This window comes from Anabrus simplex, chromosome 6 (assembly GCF_040414725.1).
Source record: "Anabrus simplex isolate iqAnaSimp1 chromosome 6, ASM4041472v1, whole genome shotgun sequence".
Classification (NCBI taxonomy): Eukaryota; Metazoa; Arthropoda; class Insecta; order Orthoptera; family Tettigoniidae; genus Anabrus; species Anabrus simplex.
In genome coordinates this window covers 106,555,577-106,568,679 of record NC_090270.1, presented here as the reverse complement: position 1 = coordinate 106,568,679, position 13,103 = coordinate 106,555,577, and the positions used below count along the sequence as shown (strand labels likewise).

At 39.7% G+C, this 13,103-nt stretch overlaps 1 protein-coding gene across 5 annotated transcripts in view; it reads left to right on the top strand.

Annotated features, from left to right (window-relative positions):
* The window catches only part of LOC136876152 (monocarboxylate transporter 14), a 204,432-nt gene that overhangs the window by 138,595 nt on the left and 52,734 nt on the right, over positions 1-13,103 (top strand). The gene's annotated exons all lie outside the window — the stretch shown is intronic.

Genomic DNA, 13,103 nt, shown 5'->3' with positions numbered 1-13,103 from the left:
GCATTGTTCTACGATCGCATAGGCCTATTAAACAGAAATAAAGATATTACCTTCAAGGAACACTTAGCCTATATAGATAGAGGAGTTGTAAGACTGACTGAAAGGTCATACTGTACCTTAATTCATTAACTAAATATACATTGACTTGTGAAGTGGTGTGTAGGTAGCCGGCTTGTAATTTGAGAACGAAAGTTTAACAGTACAAAACCAGTGTGTCTGTATCAGCCCTTTGCTTTTTAAAATGTAATAGGCCTATAAATGACTTAACTGTATTACGCATCCTTAACGAGTTTTGTTGTTAGGTAGAGATCTTTTTTAAATTTTTTTATGTAACTTGTTTCATGTCGCACGCACACAGATAGGTCGTATGGCGACAATGGGATAGGAAAGGGCTAGAAGTGGGAAGGAAACGGCCGTGGTCTGGTGTGAAAATCGGAAACAGAAAACCATCTTCAGAGCTGCCGGCAGTGGGGTTCGAACCCACTATCGCCCGCAGCTGCGCGCCCTTAATCGCAGGCCAGCTTGATCGGTTTTGAGGGAAGTGTAGGTGGTAAGAACGGTAGGGGTAGACCAAGGCAAGAATATGACAGATTAAAGTAGATGTAGGATGTATAAGTCACATAGAAATGAAAAGCTTAGCACAGGTCAGGGTAGCATGGACAGCTGCATCAAACCAGTCTATGGACAGATGACCCAAACAGCGTATTTAATATTAAACATCGTAGAGGGCAATCGTAAAAGGTAACTTAACATTTCTAAATGTAAATACATCGGTTATCATGACAGACATGTTCTACTAGTTTTCTTAAGTATTACTTTTATTTCGGACTTATCATAACAGTAATGGAGATATCGCGAATTTATTTTAAACTTTGCAATACACTGCAACCTGCTCGTATCGATAATATATAACTTTGATTCCAACCCCCTCAACTTTAATAAATACAAGTTTCGTAAAATTACGTGTAGCAGTTTTCATGTAGTCCGCCTCTATGGTGCAGTGGTTAGTGTGATTAGCTGCCACCCCCGGAGGCCCGGGTTCGATTCCCAGGTCTGCCACGAAATTTGAAAAGTGGTACAGGGCTGGAACGGGGCCCATTCAGTCTCGGTACGTCAACTGAGTAGAGGTGGGTTCAATTGGGAACATGCATCATTTTCAAAAATATTTTTTTTGAAAAGTACACCAATGAAATAGTACGTAAACGTATTACATTGTGGTATGTTGCCTTGTTTTCTACCATTAAAAAAATATTTAATAGTGCCTTTCCGCAAGGCGAGTGAAACGGCCTCTGCCGTAAGCGGCGCGCTGTGACGTCACGATCCAGTACCGCATGGAGCTCTGCCAGCCGTTGTGCATCAGCCGTTGCTAAAAGCCGATTGTTTATTATTCATGATCGCGAATAACTTCGAAATGACAGAAGAAAGGTTCAAAACAGCACAGTCAGACAATCTACCATGTGTAGATGTCATCATTCTTGAAAAATGTGACTTTTGTGGCCGCAGAAATTAGCGGATAACAAGCAAGTTTGTAAGTGGCGTTCTTTATATACGTGCAATGTACTGTAAACCATAGTATTAGGATAACAACGAACCTGGATAGATTTCACATCACTTTCAACATTTCCTTCTAGACTGATTCCCCTATTAAAGAATAACATTACATTTTCGGGCTTTCAGCATTAGTAAAGTAAGAAATCGGATTTCAGTACTAACATAAACATATAGGTAGCATTATAGTACTAGTCCGCTTCTGTGGTGTTGGGGCAACTGGCCTACCCATTTCCGGGGCCCATGAAAGATAATTAAATATCTTTGTGGAGGGAAAAAGTTAAACATGATAAAGATAAATATGACTTCATCTAGTTTTCACAAGTTGGGCTGAGTGGTTCAGACGGTTGAGGTGCTGGCCTTCTGACCCCAACTTGGCAGGTTCGATCCTGGTTCAGTCCGGTGGTAGTTGAAGGTGCTCAAATACGTCAGCCTCGTGTCGGTAGATTTACTGGCACGTAAAAGAACTCCTGCAGGACTAAATTCCTGCACATCGGCGTCTCCGAAAATCGTAGAAGTAGTTAGCGGGGCGTGAAGCCAATAACATTAATTACATTTGGCTTTTAACAAGCTGAGCATATCAGGAAAGAAAAGTGTCCTGGTGACATTTTAGTCGCTCAATACAGGAATGTCTCTGGGTGCTGTGACTTTTACTTTTTTTTTTTTTTTTTTTTTTTGCTTTACGTCACACCGTCACATATAGGTCTTATGGCGACGATGGGACAGGAAAGGCCTAGGAATGGGAACAAAGCGGCCGTGGCCTTAGGTACAGCCTCAGCATTTGCCTGGTGTGAAAATGGGAAACCACGGAAAACCATCTTCAGGGCTGCCGGCAGTGGGGTTCAAAACCTTCTATCTCCCGGATGCGAGCTCACAGCTGCGCGCTCCTAACCGCACGGCCAACTCGCGCGGTATTTTTACCCTTCGGTTTATTGACTTGGCTTGTATAACCTGAAACTTAGGCTAAGTTGGATAATATTTTAAACACCTACATCACTATTTTCACCTGTGTGCAATTATGTTATTTATTTCATTAATATTATGATAATTATTATAATTGAGCATTGTTAACTTATAAGACCCCAACAGACAAGCATTGGTTTTGTGTAGAGTTATACATTTGTTAAATTCACGTTGTTTCCTTTCATGATGTACACGCCTATTCTTTGTTACATTATAGAGTATTTAGATATGGCCTAAATTTCTTTACCAATTAAGCTCTTCAATAAAGACATACATAACTGTCCCATGCCAAGATATATTGGTAGAATTAGAGCTGTCAAAATGGTTCATAACCCCTTTGATTTATTATCTTGACATGGATCACCCAAAACATAGGTTAGGTTTGGAGAATACTTTAATAATCAGCAATTTTTAATGTACTGTTTATTACTTTCATATTCCAAGATGTAATTGAAGCATTTAAATAAAGCATCGTACATTAAAATTTAAAGTTTTACCACTAGAACAGCTGACATGGAAAAGTGATTTGAAAATTCAAACAAATTCATCATACGTTAAAATCTTCAAAAAATAAACTGTAGACTTTTCCGATATATCACCAGCATTTCTCCGGCTCGCCAAAATCCATTTCTCCCTAGTTTTAGCGTCTTTGGAACATGTATAAACAATTTGTTTGGTATGGTATGCGATGTGCTATTGCACATCGGAACTCTACACCATTTACAAGTTTTCTGCCTCACTGTCTGCGCAGGATTCATTTTAAGTCTAAAATATACCACTCAGATTATTATCCAATGTATAGACCTCGAATTTAACCATACTAGACACTAACGTAAAGTAGAAATACGCGAAGTGTATCCTGCTTCTCACAGCACACTATGTGTTATTTCGTCTGCTAATTCAGTCAACCTGTACGATGACGTCAGACCAATGAGATCGCGTACTTGCGTGACGTGACATTTTCGTAGATTTTTATCATGTTTGGAGTTATTATTTGTACATTCTGATCACATTTTTGAATTCTGCATGAAATTTTGAATCAGATTAGCATATTTTTAATTAAAACCCCGGATCATGCATGTTCCCTATTCCCACCTCAGCCATCCTGGAAGTGGTTTTCCGTGGTTTCCCACTTCTCCAGACAAATACCGGGATGGCACCTAACTTAAGGCCACGGCCGCTTCCTTCCCTTTTCCTTGTCTATCCCTTCCAATCTTCCTATCCCCCCGCAAGGCCCCTGTTCAACATAGCAGGTGAGGCCGCCTGGGCGAGGTACTGGTCATCCTCCCCAGTTGTATCCCCCTACCCAGAGTATGAAGCTCCAAGACACTGCCCTCGCGGCGGTAGAGGTGGGATCCCTCGCGGAGTCCGAGGGAAAACCGACCCTGGAGGGTAAACATATTAAGAAGTTTTCATGTGATGCTCCAATAAACAGTTATCATTTGATAGTAAATCAGTTATTAAGGGAGATAAATTATCTTCATTTCATATTTCTTACAACGTGGTGTCCAAATTTGAATTTGGAAAAAATGTGGGCCTAAATACCAAGTTTCATAAAAAAAAAAAAAAAAATTCATTGATGTTTGCGTGGTAGTAGAGAAAACCCTGAATAAATATCAGGCAGACATACAAGAATAGATTTTTTGCTGCCGTAGGTCCCAAATGTGTCTGAAACACGCAGAAACAACACTCAACGCAAAAAAGAAATCAATGGATAGGAAGGCAATTTATTTATTTATTTATTTATTTATTTATTTATTTATTTATTTATTTATTTATATTGTGTTCGACCGGTAGGAGAACTTACCCACACACTTTACCACACTGGTAAAATTTTCACTTGCTGTTCACGTTGTATAATTACTTGAATTATTTCCTTTTTTGTCAGTGTGCATGCTTAGTGCTAGCATGCCATGCATGTTACCATGGAGCTATTGGTTAACCTGTCGTATACGTACTAAGTACGCTGACTACATTATCGACTCTATGACATGTTTAAAGTCACGGAGGGAGAGAATTCCCAAACATATGACATGAGATCACGAGGATGTTCCGGAATCTGTCTTTAGGATTGGTGCCGTTCAATTCCTTGCTCTAGTACAAATGATTTAGTTGGTGAGATACACATTTTCAGCCCTATGATGCTGCATGTCATCGCGCTATTTCTGAATGTTTTAGTCCAATAATACTTTACAAAGCCATGTGATATGACAATTTATCTTAATCTTAAGAGATAACTGATAATACTGGAGCATCTCAGAAAGTGAACAAACTAAACTATTGAAGCATTTTCAAAAATGATGAGATATGCAACATACACTACCCGGAAAACTCCACGCTTTATAATAATATTAATGTACTGTAAATTACATTGATTTTCACATTAAATTTTTTGGAACTGAAAGAATGTTGTATATAAGGTATTTTTATGTTTTAGTTATTGTTAGCTAAACACATGTAATATGGCAGACATGTGAAATAACAAGATAGTAGTTTCTGCTTATCGGAATTTTTGTGCTAATTTGCTTAGTCGTAATATTTGTCCCGTACTTTTTTTGTAGCTTTATTCTTCCTTTCTTCAGTGCAGGTATTCCCTTTGCCTTTACACGTGTTCTATAAACAAGGATATCAATCTGTTAACGGGCCATTTCGATTGAAGCACTTAAATTTATATTTCCGTTTCACAGACTTGAAGAACTTTAATAAGGACACATTATACTGAATCTGCCTTGTATTGTTTCTTGCTGTCACTGTCCGGCTTCATGGCTGAATGTTTAGCGTGCTGGCCTTTTTTCACAAGGGTCCCGGGGTCGATTCCCCGCAGGGTCGGGAATTTTAACCATAATTGATTAATTCCCTGGCACGGGGATTGGGTGTATGTGTAGTCTTCATTTCATCCTTATTACGACGCGCAGGTCGCCTACGGGAGTCATATCAAAAGACCTGCACCAGGACTCTCCGAATGCCACACGCTATTATTATTATTATTATTATTATTATTATTATTATTATTATTATTATTATTATTATGTCATCACTGATATTTAGCCACAAGAATTGCAGAACCATGTCCAAGAAGCAAATGTTATTTTTCATGCGAGAATATTTTTTCCCATCAACAAAAACATTTGAGCTGAAAAGGGTTGAAGTTGATTAGGCCTATTGATTGTTGTTGATTATTTTCTTTTTTTTTTTAAGTTAATCATTGGTTGGTTGTACAGTTCTATTCTCTACTTAACATGTGCATTTGTTATGGTTATTGTCAGTTTAGTGGTTATGAAACCACATATTTATCGACAAAGACGTGTTCTGTCTTAAATGTTGGAACTATTAGCAGAAGCTTAGGAACGACTCAGTTTATTGAATTGGATTAGGCCTATATATTTGATTAAATGTTCAGTCTACATGAAAGGGTGGAGATGAAAGTAGCTATGACAACGCAGCATACTTCGTAGTTACTGTTTTCGCCGCTCAAATGTCAGACTCCAACTCTCGTGGGCCCAACTATAGAGTTCTAATCAGCCATGAATGACCGCACTCACTAATTGATGCCTGTGTCTCACAGCAGGACTCCAGCTTGACAGTCTTTACCTGAAGGAAGTTATAATACGAATTATATCTCAAATCGTAATAATGGTTCGCGATAATGATCTTAAGATAATTTTGCTGCACACCAAAGTGACACGATCTCTACTACAGGACACATTTTCCGTAGTGTCTTTGAGCTCGTCAAGTGAAGATGCCATTGCCACGCGATGTATTGGTATTAACAAAACACACCCAGCGAGTGGCTGCGGGTTTTGGGTCACGTAGCTGTCAGTTTGTATTCGGGAGATGGTGGGTTTGAACCCCACTGTTGGCAGCCCAGAATATGGTTTTCTATGGTTTCCCCATTTTCAACACCAGGCAAATGCTGGTGTTGCGCCTTAATTATGACCACGACCGCTTCCTTCCCACTCTTAGCCCTTTCCTATCCCATCGCTGCTACAAGACCTGAGTCGGGGCGATGTAAAGCAAATTGTGTATGTATGTATGTTGTATGTACAGTCCGTCCGAGATTCCGCTGGTGTGATCCTCAACAGCTCTGCCATCAGCTGTCATAGATGGTCTAGACATCACTGAAGAGGCGTACTAGGGAAATGAGTGAGGTAGTTTCCCGTTGCTTTCCTCACCGATCCAGAGTTGGTATTACATACGAGTCTGCCAAGCCCACTGAAATGCATACACCAACCGACCCTATGAGCAACATTTTCACACCATTCATAGCAGGGACTGGCTGCATAAGGATTGGCATTACTAGCATCGCTCATACCTCAGTCACTTTCATATTGTCAAAGCCAGGGATAAGACAGACAGAGACAGATCTATGAAAGTAACAAAATTGCTCTAGCCTATACCAGAAGACATAGTGCATTGTACACACTAAGTCCTGCCAGCAAAGGCATACATTGTAAATACAACAACAAATTAATTTTTAAATTGTAAATACAACAACAAAATAAAAATTCTACGAAATTCCTTCAGGAAATGTATATATTCTAACCATTACCTATCATATCAATTTTTATAAATTGCTCCAGGAATTAATTTCTGAAAGTTTAATTACTTGGGTCAAAGAAAAGACCCTAAATCATATACTTTTATAGGTTTATAAATAACATTGTACTACCGTGCAAAATTACATGCATATTATATTTTTGTCCGCACGAGAGACTTGTAAAAATCAACGGAACGTGAAAAGCCAAATAGTCGCATATTAGGCATGAGACGTTACCTCCATAGTTTATAGGTATTAGTAATATATATATATATATATATATATATATATATATATATATATATATATTTTTACAAGTTGCTTAACGTCGCACCGACACAGATAGGTCTTATGGCGACGATGGGACAGGAAGGGGCTAGGAGTGGGAAGGAAGCGGCCGTGGCCTTAATTAAGGTACAGCCCCAGCATTTGTCTGGTGTAAAAATGGAAAACCACGGAAAACCATCTCCAGGGCTGCCGACAGTAGGGTTTGAACCCACTATCTTCCGAATATATGGTACTGGTCGCACTTAAGCGACTGCAGCTATCGAGCTCGGTATTTCCAATATGAATTCATTGGAGCCATGGGAGTAAAATGAATGATAGAAACTCTGTAATACCACATATTTATTTAATAGTTTTTCAGTAATAATTATTCACGTATTATTAATGTATTGATTTATCAAACAGTTGACTGCGTTCTAAATCACTAACTGGGGTTTTCTTCCCTTTCGTAGTTTCTCAAATGTCGATGCCTATTATTCTTATCACGAACCACAACTCAACTGAAAAGTATATTGACACTTTACACCGGTGTCAATTCCTAGACGTAAGTGCCTCGTACCCGTACGAGCAAGTGAAAACTGGTTTATTCCGTGGTCAGTTGAACTCCTAGCCCTCTCCAGAAATTGGAGGAGGTATCGCAATGCTACTACCAGTACAGGGTGGTAATTCTTTCCCACTCTGAAGGGAATGTTCTTCAGTATTTCACTAAGTTTTTATGAACTTACAATATTAAGGCAACATTTTACTCTCTGCACGCTAATAATACAAAATAGATAACAAATAAAATGTTGGCGACTGCACAATCACAATTTGCCAATTGAATTGACAGTCAACAAAATAAGTGCACGGGACTTCATTTAAAAAGTCTTCAGGTCTTTTTCTTCCTGACGTTAAACACTAGAAAAAGTAAGGAAATAAATTAACTCGGCTATTTGGGACCAATTCGAAGAGGACACCAGTTACGAATTTCCACCAAATCTAGAGTCTGTACCTCAAAACAACCTTGTTGAACTACTGATTCAATAGTCCCACGAAGCACCTACTGCGCCTACAAAGGAACAGTTTCATTGCATATCATGGCTTGTTTCCAGAACGAGTCACCTAGGGTGTTTTGGAGCATTCGGGAGATTATGGGTTCGAACCCCACTGTCCGCAGCCCAGGCAAATTCTGGGACTGTACATGAAGGCCATGGCCGCTTCCTTCCCATCCCATCGTCGCTACAAGACCTATCTGTGTCGGTGTGACGTAAAGCCATTTGTAAAAAATATATATATATATATATATATATATATATATATATATATATATATATATATATTTTTATGGCACTTAAAATAAATAATCTGGTATACTCGTAATTTGTGCATTGTCGTCGGTCGTCCACGGTGGGTGATTGTAAAGGTTCAGTGCTAATGAGTTTGGAATGTAAATGAAGACGTGTATTAAGACGAACACACACCCAGCTCCCGGGTAAGAGGAATTAGCCTGGCGCGGTTAAAATTTCCAGCCGGGCCGAGAATTGAACCTTGGATCTTCTTTACTGAAGGTCACTGTGCTGACCATTCACCCAAGGAGCTATCTTTTATATGGTAAAAATAGAGGAACTGAATTGTCCATCGATCAGATACGGTAGTGAGAGTCGGATCCTTAACACTGTGAACATTAGTATGTACTTGATTGGCTGTTCTAAATCCATGTTACACGATTTGAAGTAGAGCTCTGTGAAAACATCTCAGGTCAGCCAAGTTGCAATGAGAACAGAGAAGATAAACATTGTTTGAGTAAGCACTTGCAATTCTTTTATATCTGCTTCTTACTGAATGTATCGGTTGAGGCACTGGCCTTCTGACCCAACTTGGCAGGTTCGATCCTGGCACAGTCCGGTGCTGTTTGAAGGTGCTCAGATCAGATACGTTAGCCTCGTGTTGGTAGATTTACTGGCACGTAAGAACTCCTGAGGGACTAAATTCCGGCATCTCTGCGTCACCGAAAACCGTAATAGTAGTGACATTATTATTATTATTATTATTATTATTATTATTATTATTATTATTATTATTATTATTATTATTATTATTATTATTATTATTATTATTATTATTAAAGGTATCATCCCTTTTCCTCCTTCAGAGTTTTATTTGCAATATCCTGCTGATACGAACATATGTAGAAGTTTTCATACTTTCAGGTTCTTGTATTCAGCAATGGATTATTTCCAGTAATATAACGTCTCCCCAACTTGTGCAGGTTTTCGACGACGACAGGACAAGAAAGTATCATAACTGCGCAGGGAGGTATAATTGCAGCATTCTCATGGTGCGGAAACAGGAAACCATCTTCCGAATGCAAGTTTAAAACTTCATGACACATATCGCGTAGCCAATTCTCTCGGTCAGCAACGTATCTTGGTTAGACCTACCTTTAGCAATCCTGGTAATGGGTGAGATTGCTGTTAAAAAGGCAATGCAAAATTTTTCAGCCTCTATCCTCTCTCGGGAATGCCCATTAAACGTGTGGAATTTTTTCCACCAGTCACAAGTAATAGCAGTATAATTGAAATATCGAATATAATTTGGGTAATATTTAAATTAGTAAGGAAAATCAGACAATTTCAACAACGAATAAATATATATACTTAAAAGTTCAGTAGCAATTAAAATTATAATAAACAACAACAAAGCACTTCACTGCGGGGAAAGAGGTCAGATATTCGTCGTCAGTTGAAAATTAGTTAAGGACTTGGTGAATCCGAAATGAGTGACTGTTGGAAAGGCAGTCTAACATAGAGAATATTGTTGTCTATTATCGTAATAGAGGGGATATGGTTTGGATTAACATGCAGTAGTAGCCTATTTATTTAGTGTGTGCTGTTAACGTCGTCCGCCTCTGTGGTGTAGTGGTTAGCGTGATTAGCTGCCATCCCCGGAGTCCCGCGTTGGTATGAAGACTGGAACGGGGCCACTCAGCCTCGGGAGGTCAACTGAGTAGAGGTGGGTTCGATTCCCACCTCGGGCATCCGCGAAGTGGTTTCCCACTTCTTCTCCAGGCAAATGCCGGGATGGTACCCAACTTACGGCCACAGTCGCTTCCTTCCCTCTTTCTTGTCTATCCCTTCCAATCTTCCCATTCCCCCCCCCCCCGCCCCACAAGGCCCCTGTTCAGCATAGCAGGTGAGGCCGCCTGAGCGATGTATTGGTCCTCCTCCCCAGTTGTATCCCCGACCAAATATCTCACGCTCCAGGACACGGCCCTTGAGGCGGTAGAGGTGAGATCCCTCGCCGAGTCGAAGGAAAAACCAACCCTGGTGGGTAAACAGATTAAGAAAGAAAGAAAGAAAGAAAGAAAGAAAGAAAGAAAGCTGTTAATGTCTAGGACAAAAATAAACATCTTAGAAAGTACAGTTTAGAGATTGGGTGTAAATAGTTATTAGACGTAGTTGTAATATATAAGGTAGTAATAAATTAATTAATTGTAACAAGAAAATCATGCATGTAACAAAAATAATTTGGATACCAATTAATTATTACTCTCTGCCCAGTATCTAGCGATCCGGAACTAGGGGATGGAGTATTCTATTCTGTTCTATTATATTCTATCCAGTGTGTGTATAGTGATTTACTTTAATCAAAGCAGAGCCTGATTATTCAATAATAATAAAATTAAAAGCACTACTTTCCGGCCTTTCATTCCAATATAATAGGGTGCCTCCGTAGCGTGACGGTTAGTGTTATTAGCTGCCGTCTTCGATTCCCGGTAGTGCCAGAAATTTAAGAATGGCAGGAAGGCTGGTATGCGGTTGAAATGTTACATGTCACCTCCATTGGGGGGTATGCCTGAAAAGATCTGCACCACCTCGGGATGAGGACACGAGTTTACTTTTACTTTAGGCCGTTGTTGGTGTTCTGTTTGCATTAGAAACAAACTAAGGTAGAAAACAGAACATTGAACCGAATCGAACGGAACCGCGGTTTGCAAACAACACTCGAACTCACAATAGCCCGTGAAGAAAATACTGTCGATCTCATCATTCGCTTTGTGTGTGGTTGTGGACGAATAAATCACGTATTAATTTCAAATGTTCTATTACTCAGGGAACTTGCGTTCCCTTTTAATGAGCTCTTCTCTACTGCGGATTTATACAATTACTTGTGTATTGTATTTTACTTCATTTTCAAGTTTAAGTCGTTGAATATACTTTTCTGGAGAATACCTACAAGAACTGAGAGTCGTGTAGGAGAAAAATGTCAATTTTGGCATCATTGTGAAATGAAATGATTCCTAACATTCTTGCATCTGAGCTGCTGCAGCCCTGTGGCAGCGGGCGTTGAAATATAGGTGACATTGCGTGCAGCGAGGTCAGAAAACGTCACGCCAATCTTGAAAGTTAGATCGAGATTGAATAGGGCAAACTTCGTTCAACCAAGCGCGTACGAACGACGCGACCAGTTGATGTCATGAGCAGCATATGGCAGAAATAGAGATATTTTCTACGCTACTGCAATAGATGAGCTTTCATACCCGGCGAAATATAACTTAACTAAAACTTATGCAAGGGACTGTGAAGTCAATACTGTCACTTCCTTGTAACAGCTGCTGCCTGGCCGAAGCGGTAAAGGCGTGCTCGGTTCGCGCGGGAGGACGTGGGTTCGAATCCCCGTCAAGAAGTCGTAAAATTTAAGAAACGAGATTTCCACTTCCGGAGGTGCATATGGCCCTGAGGTTCACTTAGCCTACACCAAAAATGAGTACCAGGTTAATTCCTGGGGGCAAAGGCGGTCGGGCGTAGAGCTAACCACTCTACCCCATCACGTGCCGCGGTTAACAATGGTGGGAGCCTTTACCTTCCACTCCTCCAAGGGTCTTCATGGCCAGTACGGAGGTGTCTTTGTCTTTAATACCTGCTAGACTATGAGATTAAATCAATTTCATTATTCATATTATTATTATTATTATTATTATTATTATTGTAAATTCGTTCGAATATTGAAGCACGCATCGCGTTTCCTACTCATCGCTCTATAGTGACCCTGCTATATTTTATTTAAAACAATGTAACTTGATCGTGAATTTCATTTCACTTTTAACTGAAATCGAATGGCGTATGGCTTTTAGTGCCGGGATGTGTCCGAGGACTTCGGCTCGCCAGTTGCAGGTCTTTTGATTTGACACCTGTAGGCGACCTGCGCGTCCGGTGAGGATGAAATGATGATGAAGACGACACATACATACATACATACATACATACATACATACATACATACATACATCCAGCCCCCGTGCCAGGGGACTTGACCAATTATGGTTAAAATTCCCGACCCTGCCGGGAATCGAACCCGGGACCCCTGTGACCAAAGGCCAGCACGCTAATCATTTAGCTATGGAGCCGGACTCGCTTTTAGTTGAGATATGTAAATAAATCAGTAGGTCCTACCAAAAGTTTCAAATCAGCGCGTAAAACTGCCTTCGCTCTGCTGAAATGTACCCTCATTAGAAAAGATGAAAATTTAACTCGAGAATCCAACGAATACTAGGTAATTGTCGATTGGAACGAAAACAAACTTTCTTGATTCCATGAAACTATAGAGCTAAAAGATCTACATTTTGCAGAATACTCATGAACCTCTGGAATGATTCAAGAATATTATGCTTATATGGACTGCAGTACAATCGAACATTTAACAAAGGGCCTTTGTGGAAATTGGATTTCGCATAAAAATCCATAATATTATTAACATAATATAATTATGTGCTTCCAACATGTTCATTCTT